Genomic DNA, 17,333 nt, shown 5'->3' with positions numbered 1-17,333 from the left:
TTCAAGGAAGAGCTTCATGTATTTTTTGTGAAAAAATGGGATTTTTCGGTTTTCCTAAAATAAAACTTAAAGAAAAGCTCCTTCTGAAATATGATTAATAGACGTAAAATTTGGTCATATAAAAATACTAATTATTTCTGACTATTGAATTACATAAAACAGTGGAATATCTCATAATGTTTAGACTATGACAACTGGAAAGCAAAGCTGAAATTTGGAACTGGTAAGAGATATTTCATGGAAAAAGGGATTGAACCAGTAGCCTAGGATTTTTTGGAGGGTTGGTGTTACAGGGTGTTCTGCACCAGCTGTGGCAGGGAGGAGGTGAAGAAAGCAAGAGAGACAGTGCAGGATCCTCCCTGCATCTAGATGAGAAAATCTTGACAACTAATGGCTTAACAAGATAACTGCTTCAATAAAAAAGAACGAGAAGAGATAGATAGTGAGTAAATCTTATGTTCCTTCAGATACTGGACACCCTGTGTTTGTGCAGCATCAGACAGAGCCCAGATGGATTTTCCCATGGTGCACGGATCCTGTCTATGGAGAGGAGCTCTCCCTTCTAGCCATTCAAGCTATTATATAATTTACTCACAAGAGAACAACTCTATTTGTAAAGAATGTTCTCATGAAAACTTCTTGCTGCACTGTTAGGTAAAGGCAAGGCCACACAGGTGGCCTTGTTACAGTAAGCTGAGCTCATCGTGGGGCCAAGGATTCATGCAGCACAAGGCAGGCCTGTGCCTGCTCAGCTTAGCTGTCCTGTGGATCACTAGCTCCCAAATGTGTAATAGTCTCCCAGGCAGGATTAATACATGGGGTTAGAGTTAGGGCTTTTTTGGTCAAGGAAGAAGATCTAAGCTTTATCGTGGTTTTTTTTTCACTATTTTCTTAGAATCATTAAGGCTGGAACTTGATCAAAAACACAAACAGGTTTGAATTAACACAAGTTTAAAGTATCAATCTAAGAATTTTGTCTTCTAAGCAAATTGAGTTCAATTGTAGCTGAAATATTTAGAGCAAAAAGAAATAAGATATCACTTCAGCCAATGCAATTTTGGGTACAGCTGAGTAGTATGATCAACTACATCTGGGAAAAAAGTAGACTGAAGCCATTTAAGAGAGAGAGAGCTGGAGAAAGACACAACCAGAGTCTTAACTATTGGGATTGAAAAGCTAATTATATGTAAATAATTAGAAGGGAAAAGGTACTTTTTGTATACAAAAGCAGACAACCAAGGGTTTGTACATATCTCAGAATACAAATACAGAACAGATGTAGTTGCTTTGTTGGAGGATTGAAAGTGGTGAAGGAGCTGGCAAATGGGAGTGCTAGAGGACTGCAGACGTACTGGATTCACAGAGATGGCTAAGGAAAGCAGCACCTTTAGGGGAGGTAAGGTGCCTTGGTAGACAGGTATGTTAAAGCCATGCTGCTGTGAGCTGTAGAGGAATGTGAATTGCAAGAAAGTTAGAAGGCCCTGGGTCTGCAAAGGTGATTGCAAAGATACCTGTGGTCTTTTGCTGCTCCCTCATGATTCTCTCAAATCCACCGAGGTCACAGGGCTGGAACAGATAATGAGCATAGCCTATCACACACCCCTCCTCATGGTGATATCAGCAGAATCTTCAAGAGATTTTCTGTTTGCTTCCATGAGTTTTGTTAGCATTCTGGCCCACGGTACCTAGATGAAAAACACGATGCCATCGTAAATGCTTGTTATACACTGGCACTGCAATAACTGAGCTATCCAGTTATTGATAGGATAGAAGTAAGTAGGAGCTACTAGGATGTGGTTTAAAAGGGTGACATAAGCCCCCTAACTGGCTATTTTTGATGTGTGCAGAAGTCCAATTTAAAATGATTTACAGGATCTGAGAATGTGACATTGTTGATGTGACATTTTGAGTTTCTCTCCTCCATGTCTGTTCTGTGTAATGATTGTTGAGTTAATCTGCTTGGGTATGGTGAGAAAAAGCAGATTTTTTTACTCTAGCTCTAAGCTATGCTGCAGGCAGATGGGAATATTTTCTTGAAATAGAAAATGGTTGTAATAAACAAGGTAATATAGATCAGGATAATCATGATGGCTTCCATCAGATCTGTCAGTCTTGCACTTATTGCCTGATTTATCAGAACAGCATGGATGTTTCTTTTTCCCTAAGACATCTGGCTTGCAAAGTAGTTGGTGGGTAATAATTGATTTTGAAAGTTTTAGTTAATTTAAAGCAGGAGAATTTGAGCCAGTAACATTTTGGAAAAGTAAATTGTTTTCCTGAATAGCACTGAGGTGGTTTATTCCTATCATAAATATGTCTAATCGTCGATTGTTCTTCCATATCCAGGTTCCAGTACTGCAATTATTCCCATTTAGGAGTCTTTTACTGTCATGTGTTATTGATCATAATTTTTTTTTACACATTCATTGCTCCCCCTTCATCCAGGAATCCTTGAGTATTTAAATCAGCTAGAGATGAGCCCAAACCACAGATTTGAGACTCTATCTGAGTTTTGTCTCCTTTCTCTCATTCACTATGAGAGATTTTTCCGTAAGGCATGTTCATCTACATGCCACTAGCTACACATAATCATCATTTTGACCAATGCAGAAGCAAGTAGGAGATGTGATATAGAAGGTTTGTGTTACAGGCAGTTGCAGAGACAGCTTTTCTGGTGGGGCATAGGATATGGATGGACACTCCAGTGTCAGTAAGAAACACGTTGCTTGTTCATTCCACACTTCCTAGTGGCATGCCATGTACTGATAGGTGCTGGTACAGCACAGACAAAAAGACCTAGAGGCTATCAAGATGTGTTTCTTGCCTCCAATAATGTTATTTTCTAACTGTTTCAAAGGAATATGCAAGAAATCTTGAAGGAGAAAATTGCAGGACAATTCATGCAAAGGTAAGTTGATTCACAAAAATGACTACTTTAAGGACGGCTTACAGAGAAAAAAGGTATCTCCTGTAATTTTATTTGTACAGTAGAATTTGGTTTCATAAGTTGTAATGTTGATTTTAGGATTTTTTCTCTAAAAGCTCTTTGAAAAGTATATCAAATGTACATTTTCAACACTGAAAAAGTCTTTATTCAATGTCTAGAATAAATTATGAAATGATATTAAAATGTTCAGTTCATGAGGGATATTAATTTCCTTTGTTTACAAGATTTAAGTTTAATTTAAACTTCATCATGCAATTTATTCCTCAATTGAATTTTATATGTATCTCTCAAATAATATCTTCTTGTAACATTCATGTAACTTCATATTGCATTGTATAATCGCATTGTTCATTAATTTCTAATATATACATGTCAATAATAACAAATCCCTATGTTTGTAAATGCATTATTATTATTCAGTATTCCAGATCAAAACATCTCTTATTTAATAAATCGTAATGATATTCTGACAAAGGTTTTCTTAATACACTTTACTGTATTTTCTATTTCTAGTACAGAAATCAACACTTGATTCTTTCCTAAGGGAAGTGTGAAAATGTTAGGAAGGAATCAGTGGTTTTCAGGCTAGATTTTATATTGTGCTTAACAACATTGTGTCTGTAGCGTTGGCTGTAGATAAAAACAGTTGCGTTTTGATTTATAACAATGCTTAAAATAACTAAAATAGCCACTGATTGATTCAAGCGAAGGCTCAGATAGATAAGCAATTTATCACAACTGTAAACCTTATATTGCCAGAGGAACGTGGAAGCAGTTTTGCTGCTTTTTCAAATCAGACTCTTCTCATGGTCAATGTACTGTGGCATAATGAGTTGCTGTGCATTAGCATGCAACAAGTATACTTAAATCTCACTGAAAGCAGGTAATGCCAACTCCACATACCTCTCACATGCAGTGTGAAGGATTCTCTTGCTATATTTTCCCACCACTCCATCCTGAAGCTTTTCCAGTGCAAGGAGATGACCTGAGATTATGTTATCCTAAAAGTGACTACAGATCATAGAATCATAGAATCATAGAATGGTTAGGGTTGGAAGGGACCTCAAAGATCATCTAGTTCCAAACCCCCTGCCATGGGCAGGGACACCCTCCGCTACACCAGGTTGCCCAAAGCCTCATCCAATCAGGCCTTGAACACTTCCAGGGATGGGGCATCTTCTCTGGGAAACCTGTTCCACTGCCTCACCACCCTTTGAGTGAAAAATTTCTTCCTTATATCTCATCTAAATCTACCCTCTTTCAGTTTAAATCCATTGCCCCTTGTCCTATTACTACACGCCCTTGTAAAAAGTGTCCCTCTCCAGCTTTCCTGTAGGCCTCCTTCAGGTACTGGAAGGCTGCAATAAGATCACCCTGGAGCCTTCTCTTCTCCCGGCTGAACAGTCCCAACTCTCTCAGCCTGTCTTCATAGCAGAGGTGTTCCAGCCCTCGGATCATCTTCGTGGCCCTCCTCTGGACCTGCTCCAGCAGCTCCATGTCCTTCTTGTGTTGGGGACTCCAGAGCTGAACACAATATTCTAGGTGGGGTCTCACGAGAGCAGAGTAGAGGGGCAGAATCCCCTCCCTCGACCTGCTGGCCACACTTCTTTTGATGCAGCCAAGGATATAGTTGGCTTTCTGGGCTGCCAGCGCACATTGCCGGCTCATGTTGAGCTTCTCATCCACCAGCACTCCCAAGTCCTTTTCCTCAGGGCTGCTCTCAATCCATTCTCCGCCCAGCCTGTACTTGTGCTTGGGATTACCCCAACCTACGTGCAGGGCCTTGCACTTGGCCTTGTTGAACTTCATGAGGTTCTCATGGGCCCACCTCTCCAGCCTGTCAAGGTCCCTCTGGATGGCATCCCTTCCCTCCAGTGGGTCCATGACACCACACAACTTGGTGTCATCTGCAGACTCTAAAGATAGCATGTCTATTCTGCTCTGCTTGCGGTGATTTAGAAAATGAAAATGAAGATTATCACAGGAAGGCATAGGTAACAGCACCAGTATTTTGGGATGCTTCTTTCTTCTTCTTTTTTTTTTTTTTTAATTTTTATATAGTTTTTGATTCTGAGCAAGGTATTGGGTTGGAGTACTAGATACTAGGAGAGAAGCTATGGCCATCTCAATGAAGACCATGAAATTTTCTCAGAAAATGCATTCCTATATCATTTTTGGACAGGCTTTGACTGTATGTGTTGGAGAGTTTACATAAACAGAACTTCAAATGTGCCCATTTATATACAATATTTTTGACAAGTACTTTGAATTTACCCAAATTCAGATGAATCCCAGTTCTTGCTCTTCTTCATAGGTGCTGTACTTACGCTGGATGCCCAAGGGGTTAAATCATATTTTAAAAGTGCCTCTGTGTTCTTGCAATTACCCAAATTTCCTGTATACTGCATTTTATTTTTATGGAGTATAGGAAGAGCACTCCCTTTTTTCTGTCAATGGCTTTTGGAGGAGGATGCTTAACAGTTGCATTAATGGCTTGCAGCTTGGAGAAATTTTCTCATCCCAAGGGTACTGAGTATTACAACAATTGTCACAGAGGTGCTAGCATCAGCAACATCGTGCTTCTCACTTTCACTGCTAGTGGCATTGATGGCCAGCTTAGAGGGGGCTAGAGAATATCAAGTGAGGAGCCTAGGGACTGAGGTGGCAGCTTTTCTTCTTTTTTTATTTTAGATTTATGCATTTTAAGTCATTCCTCATTGATGTCTGGGAAAGATTCCTAACAGAAAAATACACAAGAGAAAAAGAAAAATTGTGGAGTGTGCTGAACAAGTTCCTGGTGATGACAAGGTTGACCCAAGAAAATAATTAATTAAATACTGCAAGTGCCATTTTTGTTTCCCATTCCAAGCTGGTGTTTTAGCAATGAACTTACTCACTCAGTAATAAAGTTATTCTTGATTCTCTAGTAAGCAATATCAACCAGAATTTGCTTATATCTGTTTTTTTTTCCCCTCTTCCTATATATATCACAACTTTTAAAAAATTCTCACAAATGACAGATGGCAGTGGTGGATTCACCTATAGGCCAGATGGACTAGAGGCCTGGGGTGACATAAACTAGGACAGCATGGAGTAGTCAAAAGGGGAAAAGTGGTTGTCTCAAGATTAAAGCCAGCTTTGCAAAACTTGACTCCCTCAGTCATCTGGGGTAAATGATTTTTTCTTTTTTTTCCTTAATGAGTGGTAGATTCTCTTCAAAGCTTCTGCTTTTTGCCACAGTAACTAAAAGCAGGGATAGCGCAACACATTTTCCATTACTGAAGTATGTGATGCAGATTTTCTGTTAGGAAAATTGGGTTCTGTTATTCTCTAAATACATATTTTGTTCATTTCTTTATCAGCTAATCATATGCATGATTTAATGTCTTGTGATGTAAGAGAGTATAACAAATATTAAAATATTACTTATTCTAATGATCAAAGAAGAAAAAGATGAGCACCTACAAGTAATGGCTCCAGGTTCCCTTCTCCTTGCTTAATGGTGTGTGTGTTTGCTACAAACCAGAATATGATTTTGATCAGAGTCCTGGGTTTGGCATTATCAAGCTGGGCTGCTGTGTTGGCTGTCAGACCATAGTAGGAATAGTGGACATCTGTTCAACCTTATCACAGTGTCAGCAGGGCAGGAGTACTGCAGCCTTTGATAAAGGACTTGTGGCAGGATATAGAACTTCTATAGCTAAAGGAAGGACCTGTCATGGCTTGAGAAAGAGCATGAAGAATTAGGTATGTTGTGATGCAGATATTCACTGCTGGGCTACAAAAATACCTGGAGAATAAAGGGCAAATATTTTCAAGTTTTCAATAGGCGGAGTAGAGATTAAGACAGTTTTTATTTCTCCTCTGGGTGACAGAAAGTGTTATTTTATTAGCAAGTTATTCTCTTCATAGTGATTTAATTTTAAATAATATGGAAGAAAATAACTCTCTTTAACTCTGGTTATTAACTAATGTCCAGTACTGAATATTACTTAGAGTTTTTTGTGTATTGGCTTTTCTGAAATGAGTTATAAGATGGATATACAGTAGTTTGAGATTCTTTTTTTTTTTTCTGTTTACTGTAAAAATTCATTCATGAGCCAAACTTTTATGTGGCTGCCACTTTTGGAAGAGAAACGTGTTGTGCATATTGACTGGTGGATCAGCAACCATTAGTGCCACTAGCAATAAACTGCCAAGAGAGGAAGCTCACTTAAACTGTCAGCATGCTGGTGATGGAGAGCCTTTTTTTGTAAGAAAAAGTTTTCCAAACTTGTTTTTCAGATTAGCAGTTCTTTAAAATGTTGTGAAAGCCTTTTTAGCATTCAGGAGCTTTTACATTTGTGCTATTCAGATCAAATAATGCAGTAGATGTTGTTTCCTTTCTTCAGATAATTTGCCTTGGAAATTATGTTAAGTTGCAGTTGCCTTAACCTGCTTGGAGACAGGTGTTTCTAAGGTGAGCTACATAATGACACAGCATTGCTTACCCAGGAGCATGGCAAATCTACAAAGCAGGACCCTGGAACATCCTACCAAGTGCCCAGCTCCCCTGCATGTCCACTCTGTAGCCAGAAAGGATTGGAGGGAGCTGTGCAGGCAGCATTGAGAGGTGGCACCACACGGGCCAAAGAAAGCTGAAATGTCCTCTCTGGGCGACAGATTGCACTGAATGCTCTGAGACATGCCTCATTCTCCATGGGGAGTGTTTCAGCGATGTTAATTGGTGTAAGACAAAGTCCAATGGCTTTGCAGAGGTTCACAATGCAGCAGGAGGGCCCAATTCAGCCACTTGCTGAATCAATGTAAAGCAGAGCAATTAAAGAACAGGCAGCGTTGTTATTATGGTGACCTACACTGGTTTTATGTTCTCATAACACTTTGTAATTGAAGTTCTGATTTTCACAGCAGTATGCATTGTGAATACTGTCCAGTATGTTTTACGTCATTTTCCTTTTCTTATGTTGTACTGTTTTATATGGAAGTATACTGTGACAAAATATACAGCAACCAGTATAACAAACACTTTGACCACAGAGCAATTTGTTGTGGTGGATGAGTTCTACAGACTCTGAATCATGTTCACTGAGCAAGGAGTTGTAGTGGTTCGGGATGCAATGCTCCTGTGGAGCAGGATAACCTTCTGCTGGAGCTGTCACAGCAGCCACGCTGGCTGCCGGGAAGCAGCCAACTTGCCTTGGCTGGTCTGGTTTGCAAACCAGTGCTTCAGCATCCTTTCAGAGGCAGTTTAGGGTGTTAGAAGCCCTTTGCATTGAAGTGACTGATATAGGAACAGGCTGCTTTTTAATGCCTTTGCTGTGGGTATGTCAGACTTCAATAAAGGCAAGAAACAAACAGCTGAGGTTGATAACCACCACACTGAGTTAGTTAGTTAGTTAGTCATCTGTTAGAGCTCAAGCCCCCTACAGACCACAGTACATGGTATTACAGAAAGAAAAAGCTCTTCTGTGGGCAGCAGCTTTAAAAAACCCTGATTTTCTACAGATTTTTTGTGTTATTTCCATTAAACACTCCTCCACTAGTACTTTCTTAGCTACTTCATATGCTCCAGTGCTTGTCTCTCAGCCCTCAATGCCCCTCCACAATGGTTCTTCTGATCGCGTATTATAACTGTGATTGCAAATTCTTTCAGGTAAAAAATGAAAAAAAAAATTCATGAGCAGGAAAAATGTTGTATAGCCTGATTCTTCTTCTGATCTGATAACTTGATGCCATTATTAGATTTAAAAAAAAAAAAAAAGCTGCTGAAGTGGCTTTTTCAATAGAAATGGTGTTTTTAACTAAATGAAGTTAAAAGTGTCAGCTAGCTATGGAGTTCTGAGCAATTTGGATGCAGGAGGCATCCTGTGGTCATCTTAGAGTCTATCTTGGTAAAACAACAGAGACTTCTAGTCTATTGTTAAAAAAAATGTGAAAAAAAAATATTGTTCTTAAGTCCTTGGTAGAAAAAAAGTACATTTTTTTTTTGTCCAGAAGGGAAAAAAGATATTTCTAACTTACTCTACCCAGTTTGCCTCTACTGAAATAAACAATTTAGGCTGAAAAAAAAAAAAAGGAAAATAGATGAGGAAGGATGGGGTTTCATGAAGTAACCTGCACCCATCTAAACATACTAACTCTCAGAATAATATAGTGCTACACCTTTTGTAATACCATGGTATCTCACTTCACACCTACAAAAAGAAATAGACTTGAAGCAATTTGTCCCCCCTCTCAGAAGTCTGTTTTATTGCATACTTACCATGCAATTGTTTCTACTTTCCCATACTTGACTCTTTGGAAACCAAAAGCTGCAGGATGAGACAGTCTGTGTTTAGATCAGGTGAGACCCATGCAGAAACTGGATCGCAGTACATGCACTGCAGACCACTTATAGTGAAACAGGCATTGCAAAAATAGTGTGTTTGTTCCTGAATGTATGCTCTTGTGTTAAGGTCAAGAATAGCTTCAATTTATTTCCATTTATGCAGATGTAGCTGTTGAATCTTCCAAAAGAATTGGAAAAGGAAGTCAAGAGGGAGAGGGAGAGAGAGAGGCAAAAAAGTTAAAGAAGAAGTTATGAAATGTAATAGAGACATAAAACTGGTCTGAGACAGATAAGGAGACAAACGCAAGGCCATAATGGTGGAAGAGACAGAAAAGAGAATTTCCCAAATGAAAATAGACAAAAATGTGAAAAAGAAAATCTATGGAGAGAAATTAGAGACATGAAAAAGGAATATGAAAATAAAGCTTTCCATTATATGTAAAGTTTCAGATTTAGTATGTGTCATATGCAGCAACTAACATGATCTGTTACAAAAAATTTTACTTCTATTACTTTAGCTCACAGTCATGGGCAGAATGGTAACATCTGAAGAGGTGGGGACACAAAAATGTGTCTGTGCTAGAGTGTTTGCAATCTGAAGTTAAACCAAAAGACAACATATGACACAGACAAGAGGAGAACACAAAGAAATGTTTAGACAGCAGTAACTAAAGGTGTTAAAAAAGCCTAACTCATGTCAGGTGTTTCTAAATGTCACAGGAGGATTTAAGTGGGATTTTGAAGGACAACAATGAAGTAAATTTGAAGACAGCTGTTGGAAGATCTACTCAGGCATGAAGAGCAATAAGCAAGAAAGACCCTGGCAGTTGTGACTGAGTGGCTAATAGGTCACGAGTCATGAGGAAACCAGCAAATGCATTTTAAGGGTGTCAAGAGACTGAGGTGGAGAATGACCTTGAAAAATGGAGATGACTAAATTGTGTTTGAGTCTGAAGAGAAGAACATGCTAGTGGAGTGAAAGGGCAGAAGAATTAGGTTGAAATTTGATTTTGCAAAGCTAATCTCAACAGACACGAGCAGTGCAAAACTGCATTCATCGAGACCAAGGAAACAGATACTACAATAACGGAAATACAGAATGATGAGAGTTTGGGCAAGACTTTCAACTAGGTGGTTGGATGAGACCTGTATTGAATGTTTTTATGTAGAAGGAAATATTTAGATGTAGCATTGGGGCAGAAAAAAGATGTAAGTCAAGGACAGATCTATTTATGGTCCTCAATAAGAGATGAAAAGGCGAGACTATCAGAAATTATTTATGAGGAACATAGTGAGGAGACATCAATGGTGAATGTATATCCAGTGCCTGTACAGCTTTTCTAGGTCTGGGGCCTAGTCTGAAGACTGCTGATATAAATAAGGATCTTTGCATTTTCTTCACTGAATGGTACACAGGAAACAGAGACTATTTACTCAACCAGATGGGCTGCTTTCTGGTGGAATTATTTAGGAGCATGCACTAGGAGCATGTACTATATTACTCTGACATTATTATCTTTAAGAATTACAGGTTTGAACAGTCTTTCTTGATTTTCATCATGTATTTGAATCTTAGCACAAGATGAATTAATTGAAAAAGTCTTCAACGAATTGACCAGAAGAAAACATATTCACAATTATACTGGTCTTTGAACACCTGAGATAGTAACAGATGGCAGGAGAAGTCATATCATCTGAGGACTATGTAGGAACTCGCTGGAGCTGGCCTTGAAATTCAGATCTTTTGTTCATGGAAACAGCTGCAGAAAAAGACACTTGGGCCCAGGAATCCTGTTCCACTCTTTCATCACCAGAAAAGTAATGTTACTAAAGCTTTATCAAATCAGCCACAGATTTTTCCCAGCAAGTGAGGCTCAGAACCACAGACATGAAATAATTTTAAGAACTGGGCTGAAATAAGCTCTGGTGAATATTTCTGACAGCCCTAAAAGGCATTAAACATCTCTCTGCAGTGTGCAGTGAAGTCTCCTTGAATTTTACCAGCAAATTGATTTTCTAGTGATTATCAGGGTGTGTCAGGAGTTCCAAGGCAGAGAAACTTTTTAGGCTATTTTGGAAAAATGTTCTCAAGCCAGTATTTGGGGGCTTTATGTGGGCATTCCTGCCACTAGCAGGACTGAAATAAAAAGTTTTGTGTAGAAATTGTGTAGAAATATGCTATATGCATAAGGCTACACTGGGAAAGTAAGGAGAAAAATGTAATACCTGATGAGGGTAGAAGAATGAAAAGTGACTCTTTATAAGCTTGTGCTGTTTTAGAAACTTAAAATTATTTTACTCTTTCTTGGCTGGCATTCTAAATACCAAAGTAAATTTTAAATTGTAAATGTCTGTATATTCAAGAAAATGTTAATTCACTGAATGAAGCAGGAAATTGGTCATAGTTGTAGATGTGGTTTTTTTAATAAAGGTTGGTGAACAGTTTTACTGAAAAAGTTCAGTATACTTGATCAGCTTTTGTGAAGAAAACAGAAGTTTGTTCTGAAAATTTGTAGCTGGCCTTTTTCATTCTTCGAATAGGTATTCCTATATATTGTGGGTATTTGAACTGAATATAATGGTAAGACTAAGCAACTGCAATTTTAGTTAAATATAATCTCTTAAAGTGGATAATTATCAACATTGTTTTTTAGATACTACTACAGGTTTTATTTTACACTGTCACAATAATTTTCTTTCCCTGTTTTTCACTGCTTGTTTTCTAAAAACATTTGTTCAGAAGTGACATATTTATGCCTTATGCAACTATTGTACATCATCATGTGGTTGGAAAAGGCAGATAGATATGAATTGATCATCCCGAACAATTCTGCTGTTCAGTACAAAATATAAGTAGTAAAGGTGCACAAATTCTGCACATTTAAAAAAAAATTTTGGCTACACAGTGGTGTTTCGTATCTTAAACATTTACTTTGGGTCTGCCAGTCTTCCTTTTCAGTAGACTTTCAAATACTTGAATTTCTGTGCATGGAATGGTCCACGTTTGGTACATCACATGCCGGAGTATTCACAAGTGGAGAGGTACGTATTTATAGAATAAGACTGTCAAGATAGTGGGAGAAGAGGTTCCTCAGGATGAGATCTTAAGTCCAATAACTGGAACCGCTAAAATAGCTGGATGAAATTCATTTAGGCATTTGACTGGCAAAAATTTTTTTTAAAGAAGTCACCAAGTTAGTGTAGCATCTTAACAGAACTTTTTCTTGCCTTTTTTTCTGGTTGTTTACATGTGTACCCAATAATGTGCACAAGCACAGAAATGCAATCCTATACTCATTTTCCGGACCTTCTGTAGGTGCACAGCTGTGGGCTGAGCAAAGTCTAGAGCAAAGGAATTCAGAGTCACAGTTACTACAGCTCCCTAGAAAAAATGACTTTCAGGTAACCAATAGGTCCCAGTTCTTGTGTACAGATGTTGATGATGCTAATCTTTGTTTCCAGTCTCAAGATTCTTAGGTCAATTCTTTCAGATTCTATTGGTTTGTATAGGAACAACAAATTTGTGACCCAAACCCCAGTCTCCTGCTTTGTTGAATGTATATACAGACCACTGACAAACCAGGTAATGATTCTGTTTTCCTTCCCTGATAAAGCCATATCATTGTATTGCATGGAGAATAAAATAAAATAACTGCATTATCTGTCATTATTACTTGTTACCTGATTTACTGCTTATAATTTACATGATTATGTCTAGATAAATTAAATGTGATAAAATGAGTGATTGAAACAAGTTAAATGAACCGGTTGAAGGGGAGCAATCACTGGTAATTAAAAGAGATAACGGAATGCACTGGAATAATTACTTTTTATTTTCTGATTAAGTGTTAGCCTTTCCTTTTCTTTCCTCTTATTTTTCTTTCTGCTGTTGGCAAGTAGCTTACTGAAATATTCTTGATGATCATTGTTTGTTTTTGAACTGAATAAGAAAAAAGAAATTGCAGGCGTTTCTGTGATTAATCATTTGTACTTTTTTGTGAAATCTTGGTGTGTAAAATGGCAACACAGTCATACATCATGTCTCAAGTAAATGAAATAATGGCTGCAGTAAAACCAACAAAAAACCTGTTGTCATACAGAGGTCAACAGCATTTAGGAAGTGAAATATTTCCAAAGCTTCATTAATTTTACCTTTCTTTCCCCAATATTGACGGACATGTGAACTGTCCTGTTTATCTCTTATGACGATGATTTTGAAACGTCAGGTCCAGACTCCCTCACAAGAGTTTGTGGGGAACTGTCCTGTTGCTTCTTTGTCTGCTCAGAATTCCCTTCTGCTCTGTTTAAAGAGAGCAACTCATGTAGTCTCTGTTTGCTCCCATTCCTAAGTCTGCCATTCCACACTTGGCCCCTACTGTCTTGATCTAGTTGTCACGGAGAAGAAAGAAAATCTTTTTCATCACTGGTGTTTGCAGCAAATCTCAAGATTTCATGCCATTTGCCTTCCTGGGCTCGCAATCCCATACAGACTTCTCTTTCTTAAAGGGCTTCCTCTTGCTAATTTTAAACACTGCTTTCTGATATTTTAAGCCTATCTGCAAAGCTCTAATGTTACTGGAACTGAGAACTCCTTTGAAGACTGCTGCTCATTCTTCCGTTGGCCAGGAGATATTTATGTATGTATATTCTTAGCCATGGAAAATTATTACAGAATTTGAAAGCAGATACACTGAGGTCTGACCCTGTGTGGCTTCTTCTGAAAACACAGCACAGAAAATACCAGGTGAAAGGTAAGCAAATGTGCTTTTTAATCACTGCAAGTATCAGGTTACACTGTAGGCTAGTTCACACCTTAATACGAAATAATATTCTGAATATATGCACTATCCACAGAGCTTATGGAGAGGAGTGTACTGTATGACCCATCTATTGTTTTGCACAGATACTCATGAACAGAGCACTTTAAAAAATCCTAATTTATTCAGATCTTTTACATAAGGACATATTTATGCATGTGATCAGGTTTCCTGAATGGGATGGTCAGTTATTGTTCAGAAGGTGATGGGAGTAGTTACAAACGTCCCTTGCAGTGAAAACTTCAGCTATATCAAACGAGATTCTTTGAACTGTTCCAGTGAATTCTTATAATTCAGCTGGGCTGTGGTCCTATGTGACTACTCCAGCATATACATAAACCATTGCTATTGATTGTCTTGAATTGTGTGTAAAAATGTCCCATCTTAACTAAATACAAAATACTGTCCTGTGTGACCACTTCTGCATCTTTAGGAACAGTTACTACTGACTATTAAAGTAATTTATATAGAGCTTGGCCAATTCTATTGCAAAAACTGTCTGGAGGAGTCCCTGGGACTTCCAGTTTCTCCACACAGGGAGTTAATCAGCACCTCTTAAGCACAAAAATAGTGTCTAGGAATTGGACTAAGCTCAGTAGGAGCTGCCTGGGGGAAGTGGCTGTCCAAAATTCCCACCTGGAGAGTTCCTGTAAGGGTTAGCCAACTGCTTTGTTGTGGAGTTCAGTCAATCACCTTCTTTCAAGTCCACAGTTGTATCGAAGCCCATTGAACCGTTTGTCTCCCCTGCACAGGGACTAGCTGAGAAGCTCCTGGCCCACTCGGGCAAATGGTGCCTAAGCGTGCTCGATGTACACACAGGCACAGCCCTCACACCCAGCTACACCACAATTGGAACTTGAATTTTCTCCTTTTATCACAATTTTAACTCAAATTCCAGGGATTTTTCACAATTAACACAATTTCAGAGAAAAGACAGAGTCCTTTCTTGCCATAATTTTATTTTGACTCTTTCAAAAAATTCAAATCATGACAGGTAAACTTACCAGTATTCAGTCTGTCAAAGACTATACTCTTGTCATTGAAAATGTATAGTTAGTTTAATATTGATTTTAACTGATTCCTAAAATGCATGCAAGCTATTGGAACATCGTCTATTAACATCTGCAACACTAACGACCAGCTACTTACTGTTAACGTTGTAATTCAAGGTATTTCCTAACCATGTTGACTATCACTATTCCATGCAGATGGCATCATGGATCACACTTCATACAAAGGGCGACTACTCTTCCTGTGTCTTCCTGTGCAGTGAAAGGTTGTATCCAAACATACCCAAATGTAGCTGCATGCTCTCCTTTCCGTGGAAATTTCCTTTCATCATGAAGGTGCAACTAGAATTGGCACATCCAAGTTTTTGTAGCCCTAATTCAAATCAGGTGGAAGCTTAGTGTTTACTGACATACCTACTTTCACTTTCAAACCCCAGAGAAAATCCGTAGTACCTTAAAATTAAGAAGATTTAAGGATATCTATCTGTTTATGATCACGAGAGATTCTGACTGCATTTCTGTAAAAAGACATTTTTTGAAAAGAATTGGAAATATTTTCTGTTTATATTTAAATATTGATAAATATTCTGTGAGATGCAATAACAATAAGTGGATGTTTGATATTTGAAAGTTCTAGGGATTACAGTTGTTCATTTTTCAATATTTAATTGCTCCAATGTGTTTGTTTTAATTGTTTCTGCTGCAGCAGTCAGAGTATCAAATTTGAAAATATTATAGCAATTCAGTTGTACTCTGAAGAATTAATTTGTTAAATTTGGACATTAAATCCTGTCCTTAAAGTGTGACATAGTGATATTTTAATCCTGCAAATCTCAAAACTTCATTTAACTATCAAGTAGCTACTGATGTCTTCGGCATATACTGTCTCAGGCATTATGCTGTCTGCTTTAAAGACAAAGATTCAAACAAAGTTACCAAGTAGCAAGTGCAATGAAGTCCATGATAGGCTTTGAGATGCAACAAAAATAAGTTATTATACATGTTAGGCAAAAATACAATGTTATTTGGATGTTGAAATTCTACCATAGTGAAGAAAGAGGAAATATTTGTCTCGAAGGCTGATTCAGCTGTCTTTGTGAAGGCTCACAGGTTTGCTATGTCGCAGGCATTCCCACGAGAGATACATTGGCATAGGCATAGGCAAGGTAGTCGAAGGGCAAGAAACTGTAATTTATTTCTTGTCTGCCATCAATTTACCTTCACACAGTTGAAATGTTGCTCTCATTGAAGTCAATAACAAAATCTCTGGGAAGGACACATGTATTTGTGTGTCTTTGTGCATGCACTTGCCTATGTGTGTGTATTTAATTATGTGCACACACCAGTAGGAAAAGTTCTGATCAAGTCATTTTACCCGTGTTAACAAATAGGAGGTATGATGTCAAATTTTGGCCCATGTAGTCAGTGTTCAGCGATTGAGCATGTGGCTGCATTTCAAGTCTTATAGGCTAACACAAAGCTTGTGTGCAGCTTATGTCTAAGGTAGATTTTGTGTGTATGAATAGAGCAATTACAAGCCAAATGTGTTATATTTTTGTGCGTGTGGAGGGCTAACATGTTACAAATATATAGCAGAGTGTTGCCATAAGAAACCGAAATGATCAGCGTGCTGCCAAGTGTCGCTCCTGTTCTGAGCGCTCCATCTATAAAAGCAAAGTCATGTACCTTTTTACAGCTGATAGCGATCCCAGGATTGCTTCGTAATAGTGATAACAAAAGTGAAGCAATGGAAAATGATATCTGATCTGCAAAGAACCTGCCTTTATTTAGACATTTAATTCCAGTTAGCTTTTATAAGTGAGCACTGAGCCCATGGGTATTAAAGCTGCCGTGTGTAGAATTTATGCTGCAGCGGGTCTGTTGGAAGCTTTTAACAATATATGGAGATAATAATGTTTGAGGTCTGATTCTCACTGTAAATATATACCAATGCACAGGGTTGACTCACAGACTTCAGAGGGTTATTTACAATTTATGTCTGTGTAAACACAAGAGAATCACCCTGGTTGCAACTAAAGGTTACTGTCTGCTGGCTTTTGGGTGACATGTTTTTCTGGAAAGCACAGCATAATCAATCCATAGTCAAAGAAGGTCAGTGGTACTTTGAAGCATCCATTTTTTTTTCCGGGAGAACTGGCAGGGCAAGAGAAGAAGGTTATGAAGATCAAGCCAGTAATGGCAAAGGAAGGAAGTCTAGCACGGGAAGGAGA

Source organism: Tauraco erythrolophus, chromosome 4 (genome assembly GCF_009769465.1).
Source record: "Tauraco erythrolophus isolate bTauEry1 chromosome 4, bTauEry1.pri, whole genome shotgun sequence".
NCBI classification, from domain to species: domain Eukaryota; kingdom Metazoa; phylum Chordata; class Aves; order Musophagiformes; family Musophagidae; genus Tauraco; species Tauraco erythrolophus.
Note: the sequence above shows the minus strand (reverse complement) of the source record.